Source organism: Ascaphus truei, chromosome 1 (assembly GCF_040206685.1).
Source record: "Ascaphus truei isolate aAscTru1 chromosome 1, aAscTru1.hap1, whole genome shotgun sequence".
In the NCBI taxonomy this organism is placed as follows: Eukaryota; Metazoa; Chordata; class Amphibia; order Anura; family Ascaphidae; genus Ascaphus; species Ascaphus truei.
In genome coordinates this window covers 250,781,596-250,790,464 of record NC_134483.1, presented here as the reverse complement: position 1 = coordinate 250,790,464, position 8,869 = coordinate 250,781,596, and the positions used below count along the sequence as shown (strand labels likewise).

General features: G+C 45.5%; 1 protein-coding gene across 1 annotated transcript in view; it reads left to right on the top strand.

Moving 5' to 3' along the window:
• Positions 1 to 403: 403 nt before the first annotated feature.
• ALDH1B1 (aldehyde dehydrogenase 1 family member B1) overlaps positions 404 to 8,869 on the top strand; it is a 140,338-nt gene continuing 131,872 nt past the window's right edge. Inside the window, exon 1 of the mRNA XM_075602993.1 lies at positions 404 to 631. The gene's annotated coding sequence lies outside the window, so the exon portion shown is untranslated. The remainder of the gene's footprint in view (positions 632 to 8,869) is intronic.

Sequence of the window (8,869 nt, the reverse complement as noted above, 5' to 3'; positions counted from 1 at the left end):
TAGCCTCACGATCCGGTCCCAGTCCCTCCTCACTGCCCAACTGACTACGTGCTGTGACGCATCAGCCAGCAGGGGATACACGAGGATCGTGTTCCCGTGCGGTGACGCGTCACATGGTACGCGAAGGGGCCAATCACAGACTGGCTCCCATCAACCAATGGCAAGCCAGCTAGTGCTAGCCAATGGGAGCACATTATTATCAAACACGGAAGAGGGAAAAACATGTGTTTGAAAACAGCAGTTTACATTGCTTTCAAACCATTCAGCTTGTAGGTTGCTTGCAGTTTGCTGCTAGCTTTATTTATTTAATTTATTATTTATTATAGTTATATATTCTATTTATTATAGTTATTTATTTATTATTTATTTATTATATCAGTTTAGTACAGTTATTTATTATAGCTATTTATTATATTTATTTATTATATTTATCTATTTATTATATCTGTTCAGTATAGTTATTTATATTTATTTAGTTATGAAGATGGATAGTTCTAGCATAGAACAGCTGATTTCGGAGGTATACAGTATAAGCGTGATCCTCTTTGGAATCAGAAGATCAAGGCGTACCATGACCGTTACCTGGCCGGGAAATTGTGGAGAGAGATTGGAGAAATAATGTCCTGTGAAAGTAAGTAAATATGAAATTAAACTGTCTGAATATTTTATATAAATAGTATTGCTGTCATTTAGTAACTTAAGTGCATTAAAGAAATGTTTATAATTTTATATACATGCATTAAGTTAATCATTTGTACTGTATCTTTACTAATTTTGTGATGGCTGTAAACAAGAATTTGTTGCCTTCAATTATAGCAGCATGCTTGAACTGTAGGTAGGTGTGTGTGTGTGTGTGTGTGTGTGTGTGTGTGTGTGTGTGTGTGTGTGTGTGTGTATATATATAGGCAATACGATACCGCACGTGGACGAATATCAGAGGCAGCACTCCAGATGGTTATCAAAAATAATGTATTTATTCAACAAGACATAATTCCAACGTTTCGGTCCGCAAACGGGACCTTTGTTAAGGTGATGATTAACAGAGTGAACTAAGAACACATATATATACCCCCGAAAACCCCAAAATATACAGGTGCAACATATAAACTACTTAATGCAAAAATCTCATCCATAATGTTAAACCCCTGTGACCTGACAGTGTATCTGCGTTGTCTGCAGCTCCTGTAAGCTTCCGGGTATATGAAACGCATGTAATGCCCATGCGCGGGTCAAAGGTTAATACCAGCGGTCACAGCAGCTAGAATGGTCATGCGTGAAATGCAAAACAAGTACTGCGCATGTGCAAGCATAAAGGGAATATCAAAAGCAATAACGTGCTAACAGTCTGCAGTGGGAACTATCCTCCATTGTATCAGCGCTGTCTGTAACTCCCAAAAGCCTTCGCGTGTACTAAACATATGTAATGCGCATGCGCGGGTCACTGGCAAGTTAGCAAAGACCTCCGGCGGTCATGGCTGTTGGAATGGTGATGCGTCTCAGCAATGGAACGCAAAGCTACCCATAGGGAATAGCACTGCGCATGCGCATGCACAAAAAGAGTACCATAAATAAAAACACGCTATCAGCCTGTTGTAGGAGCTAAATACACACATAATAGGTTAATCTATTCCTAAACAAAGACACCTACAGTGTAATAAATCGAGAAAACGAGCTGAGAAGAACAGCGCACATGGTTGAAAAATAAATGCATGTGATACTACACACTATTGGTTCATCTATGCATGTGTCATCATTCAAAGTGCATTTTTAGCCAAGATATTTAACTGTAAAAAACAAGCAGGATACACTAACCATTAAAAGAGGTAAAGATATCAAAACAATAAATGTCTATATCAGAGTCTAAGTGAATGAGAATATGCAGCACTAGAATCGGAACACCCAATATAAAAGTGAAAAACATACTAATAAATGTGAACATAAATGATGATGTAGACTGGCAAAAATAATGAATAAATGCAGTAACGCAAATCTTTGCTGCAACATGTTATAACCATCGATATAAGTAAAACATTAGCCTATAATGTCTAGTATAGGATATACATATCCTTGAATGTATGTATAGAAGATGGAGAAGACCCCAAAGAAGAAAAGAAGACCCCAAGACAGACGGGAAGGGTTACAAATAGAAGAAAAAGACACAGACGTGGATTTGTAATGGTTTTTTATTTTATGGTTTATTTGTGGATTGGTTCCTGTGCTTCCGGGTCGCCTGGATTTCGGTGAGTGGGCATCTAATGGTGAGTAAACAAAAGAAAAGTTTATTATTTTAACTTTTACAGTTTTTTTTTTGCTTTTTGATTCATGTGTTTTATTTTTTCAGTCCCATTTAATGCCCGTGAATATATCTATTATGTACCTATGGCTATACATACATTCACGGACACTGAATGGGTGTATTCTATGTGATTTTTTTATGTAAATGCATTGTATTTTATGCTCTATTATTGCCCCTGTATGTTATGTTTATCTATCTATATGGATAGACATACAGGTATAATAATTAATTGTTTTGCTAATGTTTAGGTTGTTTTCATGTATGGCTAATGTATTTATCTGCTTTATTTTGTCATTGTTGGGAATAATGTAATTTGTATTTAGCGACAGGTTATTTGTAATGGCTTATTTCTGGTAGTTAGATTAGAATGATGGTGGTTACTTTAAATTAGAATTCTTTTGACAATGGTTTGGCTTTAGGAATTGAATAGGGAATTGTATAATTGATTTGTATTGTATTGTAATTGTTTGAGGAAATTGATTAATTGATTGATGCTAATTGTATAGATGTTGCTTAGTTTCTATTTGATTTTCATGATGGCATTGCTGGTTAGGGGACATTGTTCATAGTGTATTTTATTGTTACATATATTTTGCATAGTGTTACATGATGCACAGATTAATTGCATCATGTACACACTCAATGCAATTGTGTGACATTTCATATACATTTATGTACAGTAGCTGCTGGTTTGTTGGGTTATATTTATAATCGATGCTGGATTTATTGTAAAATGCAATGTGGTGATTTTAAGATTAAAATTCATGTTTTGATTGATGTGTTTCATAATGGGCAAATAATCTATTATCCATATCTGGATAATAGTTATTTTGCACATTATTGTACTGTATGTGTTGGGGGGGGGGGGAGGAGAGTGATGTATAGGTCCGGTTTATTTATTTTACATTCAGGGTTGGTTCCTTGGTTCTGCGTGAGACCTCTGGAGTCCACCTGAGGTATCCTCGGGTATCTCACGGGTACTAGGCTGTGTGGTCCACGGGTGACACCTGCGGGGAAGAACCGGTGGCCTCACATCTGTGGGGGCACTGCGGACCCGTAGTGTGCGGGGAAGAACCGATGGCCCCACATCCGTGGGGGCACCGCGGACCCGTATTGAGCACCCGTGAGTCCCCAGACCCCAGTGAGAACAACCCGAGGCCCCTCGGAAACCTGTGGGTCTGACCCAGTGCTCCCAGACATCTGCGGGCCTACCGTGGGGACCCAATTGTGGCCCACGGTGACCCGCGGAGACCACCTGGGGGCCATGGTGCCTGGCGGGACCACCAACAGGCCTCCAGAACCTGTATGAAACAAGTTGCTGGTACCCTGTAGGTCTGTCAGGTGACTCGTCAGCCCGCCGGGGACTCACGTGGGGCTGGGGTATGAACCCTGTATGTAAAAGGATAAATCATGTATTTATGAGGGTGGCACAGGGGGTGGGTTATGTATTTAATAAATAGAATGATGTTTATTGTGGGCTGTGTATTGTTTTTAGTGTGGGTACTGGGGGTGGGGGAAGGGGGTATTGGCCCTAAAGGTATGTGCGTAGGCCTCCCTTGTGAGTAGTGGGTGAGGGCTGATAGGCCTCACGGGGTGGGGGGTTAGTGGGGGAGGGTATGTAGGCCTCCCAAGTGGTGGGTGAGGGTGGGTTAACCCCTTAATGACTGTAGCGGTTAATAACCGCTTTGGTGATTAAGGGGTTAGGGGACATTACATTGGATGTTTTTATTCTTGTGTATATCTTGCAGCATCGGAGGGGGCATGGGCAGGATGAAGATGAGGATGAAGACTTCCTTCATCGTGGGTGCCTGTAAAAGGTAAGTGTAATATGTTTTAACTGTATTTATTAAAAGTTATATGTATTTACAATGGGCAAATGCATTATTATCCATATGTGGATAATAGTAATTTTGCCCATTACTGTACTGTATGTGTGAGGGGGGTGTATTTAGTTATTAATATTGTTTATTATTTTTGAAGGCGCAACATTATTACCGCAGGCCAGCGGGTACCCCGGGACTCCCGGGGAGACCCCCGCACTCCCGCGGGGACCCCCGCTTGGTGAGCCGGGGACCCCAGGACCCCCGCGGGGTCAGCCGGGGGGACCCGCCGGCCTGTTGTATTGGTGTTGCGCATGCAAAAAGGTAAACAAAATTTTTTTTCTAAGTCCTGCGTTTTTATCACCAGCCGGTGAGCTTTATTCAGCGCAACTTTCACGTACGATCAGTTTGCGTTGCTTATTGAATCCCGCAGAAGGTCAGGATTCAGCGCAAACAGCTGATCGTACGAGCAAAGTTGGACTTTGAAAAATTTTCAATAAAAAGTCCGTTTTAGAGCGCAAAGTGCCTGTTAGCGCGGCTTAGTGAATAGCGTTCGGCGGAACTTCACGTTCTAAGAGCACTTTGCGCTCTTAAAATGACATATCACTGCTTAGTGCATAGCCCCCTTTATGTGCCTCCTGAGGCTCAAGTTGTTGAGTTCCCAGGAACTTTTGCTGACACACTGCTCCCACTCAAAAGTGATGCTTTTTCATATGTGTTAGCTAGAAGCCTGTACACAGTTTCCCCCCTCTCTGAAATTTGCCTTGTCAGTCCCGCTACTCAGAGTGGTAAAATCCTTCCTTCGGATTCGGAATCTCTTTCCAATAGAGGACGTCCTTGCTCTTGGTCTCCCTGATGCCTCTGCCCAAGCAACCCTTCCAGAGATCAGCGTATCTGTCATCACCCCCTTAGTACAGTCAAAGACCACCCTGCCTACATTACAAATTCAGGTGTTTAAATCTGAGCTATTTTGTTTTCCTTCCCTTGCTAAACCTCAGTCCCTTAGCAATGCATCTAAATGTGCTTCAGCAACCGTTGGGTTACTTGGAGCTAAAATTAAAACTACTCTGTTAAAGGGTACTTTCTCACACATGTCCAGCAAACCTAGAACTTTCATGATTGATTCTAAGTCACTTACCACTGTATCTGATTTTCTCACTATTTAAACCCAGACACCCACATCACTGACTAGCAGTTCCGGTATCAGAATTTTCACACTAGTAAACATACCTATTTCTGTTTTTGTCATGACAAGTACCCCTGTTGTTGGGGCCCTTGCAGTTTTGGATAAGACTCTTTTTACTTCTAAGGTTTCTGCTATTAAGAGTTTCCCCAGTTCCAACATACCGCTTATTGTCTCTTTAACTCCCATCATTACTCCCCCAATACCAGTCACTGACTCCCAGGCACCAGCTCCAGACGCTAGTGCTCCTACCAGTGCCCCTGCAGTGCTAGATGTTCCTGTTATAGATTCTGAGCCTCCAGCTCCGGATTCTATTCCTCTACTCGCTGCTGCTCTTGTAGTCTCTCAGGTCCCTGTTACTGTAGTACAGACTTCAGCTCCAGATGGTAGCTCCCCTCCCTCCGCTGCCCCTGCACTGCCTGATTCTCAAGTTCCAGATATTAAAGCCCCAAAGTCTATTCCTACTCCCACTCCTATGACAAGTATGATGCCCGTAGAGTTCATTGCAGCACGTGGTCCGCCCCATGCGGTTGTTCTAATCTCTGCAAGGACCAGCATACCTTCCCCGGACTCTGATGCCGTATCTGAAGTAACCCTTGCCGCGCCCCAAATCTCCTGTGCGGGAGGGCAGTTTCTTTTCACTGACCATTCGGTGGTTCCTGAAGTACCCCAGAATTACTTTGAGTATGGGGTTTCTCTCCCGATTGTCTCTAGAACTTTACACGCTGCCGTTGACTTTGTGATCTTTACTCCCCAGACAATACTATCTCTCACTGAGGGTTCTACAGTATTGGGGAGTTCCACTGCTGATTGCTTCTCTGCCTCTGCGAACCCATGGTTATCCCTCTCAGAACCTTCTGTTGCTCCTGTTATTTCCTGTGTGTTGGAAATACTCAGTACGTACCCCAAGATTTCGGTCCCTAAACCTGGTTTACTGCTTGCCTTGTCATCTTTTATACCAATACCTGGCAATGCTCCCACCCACCCTATACCCTCATTGACCACTACCTGGAAAATCTCTGGAGAAGATCTTCTCAAATTCCTATGTGCAGACGTCAACAAAGACTTTGGCTGTCCGGAGGGTCGCCCTTGTATACTTGATCAACTATCGGTGCCGCTTGTCCTGAACTCTGGTACCATTACTAGGGACTGGGCTCCCAGCAGGGGCCCTTCTGCTGTTTCTGCTGCGGAACCCCCTGGTTCTTCACAGACTTGGATTTCCAAACCATTTTGCCTGGCGAGCCATGTACCAATGATTTCTCTACCACCACTCTCATATCGTAGAACGGTACTCGCCAATGAACTGCTCATTTACGGATCACCTTCCCGCCTAAAGCACTTAAGGAACAACTCAATGTCCCAGAGACCCATGGATGGCCCTGTCTGGCAGCAGTTCTCACCGGGGGGTGGGGGTACGCAAAGGAGTACCCACGAGTGTCTAGACCACGACTCTATCCCCAATCCTAGACAATTCCGGAACAATTCCAGGTCCCCCAACTCTAGGAGTGGTTATGTTTGTCCGGAGGACTCACCTGAAGGAGGGGGGGGGGGGGTACTGTAAGGAATCCACACCTCAGTTTACTGCTTACCTTGCCTTACAGACCTATGCAGTCATGGAACACTCCCTCTGGTATCTACAGCAGCTGTGCAAACTATTTACTGCAGCTCCAGCCTTGTACTTACTCATTGGAGCAGTGCCCTCACACCCTCATCCGGGGATTTGCCCGCTGGCCTTTAAGTTCTGCATTCCCACAATCCTTCTCTGCCGAGCATAATCCTTTTTGGATGTTCACTGTGTTTGCCACAGCTACCTGTTTGGCCGCCTTGTTGCTGTTCATGTTCATGTTCCTTGTTCATGTTCCTAGTTCCTGGTTCCTGGGGCCTGCTGCTCTCTCTCCATTGCAGAGGTCCTGTCCTGTTCCTGTGCTGAAGCGGTGGATCTCCAGCGTAACTTCAGCTCCCTTTTTCCTGAGGCCTGCTACCCTTCCCATAGCAGAGGCCTATCTCTGAGTCCTGAGGTCTATAGCTCTCTCTTCCCGCACAGGCTCGTCCTGGACTCCTGCGCTGAAGCATTGGTTTACCAGTGCTGCCTGGCGGTGTGCCCTCTCCGGTCAGCCTTCTCCATCCTGAGACCGACGCCATGGGCCGTGGATGCCACTCGCACAAACCCCGTTCCTGACCTGCAGCAATTTCACTGAAGCAGGAAGACCTGCTTGATCTCCTGTTGCCGACTCCCTGCATGGACTACGTTAACCATGATGTCTCCAATCCTGACCCTGGCTCGTCCACTGACTACGCTGCTCTCTCTAGTCCCGACCCTGCTATGTTCAACTACGAACTGCGCAATCCAGATCAGCATGCGCGGTCTAAGGTCGGTGCTTATACAACCCCACCTCAGCCACGCGGTCCGACCATGTTTTGTGGTGAGCACAAGCGTGACAATATATCGGTGTGGCTGATATAATATCTTTTCTGTTTACCAGGTTGACTATTACTACAAACCCATTACCAATTTATAAATTACTATTCACACTGCTCTTCTATAACTACTAGTATATTATGGCAGCTAAAAATTTCTGAGAATTGGTGTGGACTAATTTCTACCAGGAGCGATTGAACAAACATCCTTCTTGCACACATCTTTCATACTGCATTTATTCAGAATGGCAAAACAGCAAAATGGCTGCTATGGTCAAAAATGGCTGACTTGGAGTTCTTTCATTGTGGTTGACTCACACCTCTGGGTGACCTCCCCACCATCCTTATAGCCTCATACCTGATCCTCTCAGTCCGCTCTTATTCTTAAGATACAGTCTATTTAAAGAACAGTTAACCATTTCATAGTCCTGCTGGACCAAAAAGTCCAGATGTGCATGACTTTCTGGCCATTATATCGGCGCAGTTGATTTCTTCTTCGGTCTCTTCTTCTGGGGGACTGCCGACATCTTTATTACCGAAAAGAGGCATAGCGTTGGTGGGGGATTGCAGCGCACTTCTGGACCAAAGTTTTGTTGTTCTTAAGGCCCAGGGCATGGTTACTGCTTGCTTGCTCTCGCTTGCTCTCGCTTGCTGCTGCTTGCCACTGAGCCCCTACAGTCGCAATTAAAGCGGCTTTAGTAGGGGCTCGCGCATGCTTTCCGTTGCTTGCTGAGGCGCGCTTGAACAGAGCCGACAGTGAAATTTTAAATTCACGCGCTGAGTCCGCTCACGTGATGCCTCAGCAACCAATGGAAGGAGAGCAGGGAAATGTGAACGGGGTCTGGCGCCAGCGGAGTGAGTGAGTGTACCTTCTGCCCGATCCCTGTGGCTGTCAGCCTGCGGGAGATGGAGGGGGCTTGCGCCGCCGGGGGGGAGTGGGTGATGTTCCTCCATCTGCCCGATCCCTGTGGCTGTCAGCCTGCGGGAGATGGAGGGGGCTTGCGCTGCCGGGGGTGAGCGGGTGATGTGCCTCCATCTGCCCGATCCCTGTGGCTGTCAGCCTGCGGGAGATGGAGGGGGCTTGCGCTGCCGGGGGTGAGCGGGTGATGTGCCTCCATCTGCCCGATCCCTGTGGCTGTCAGCCTGCGGGAG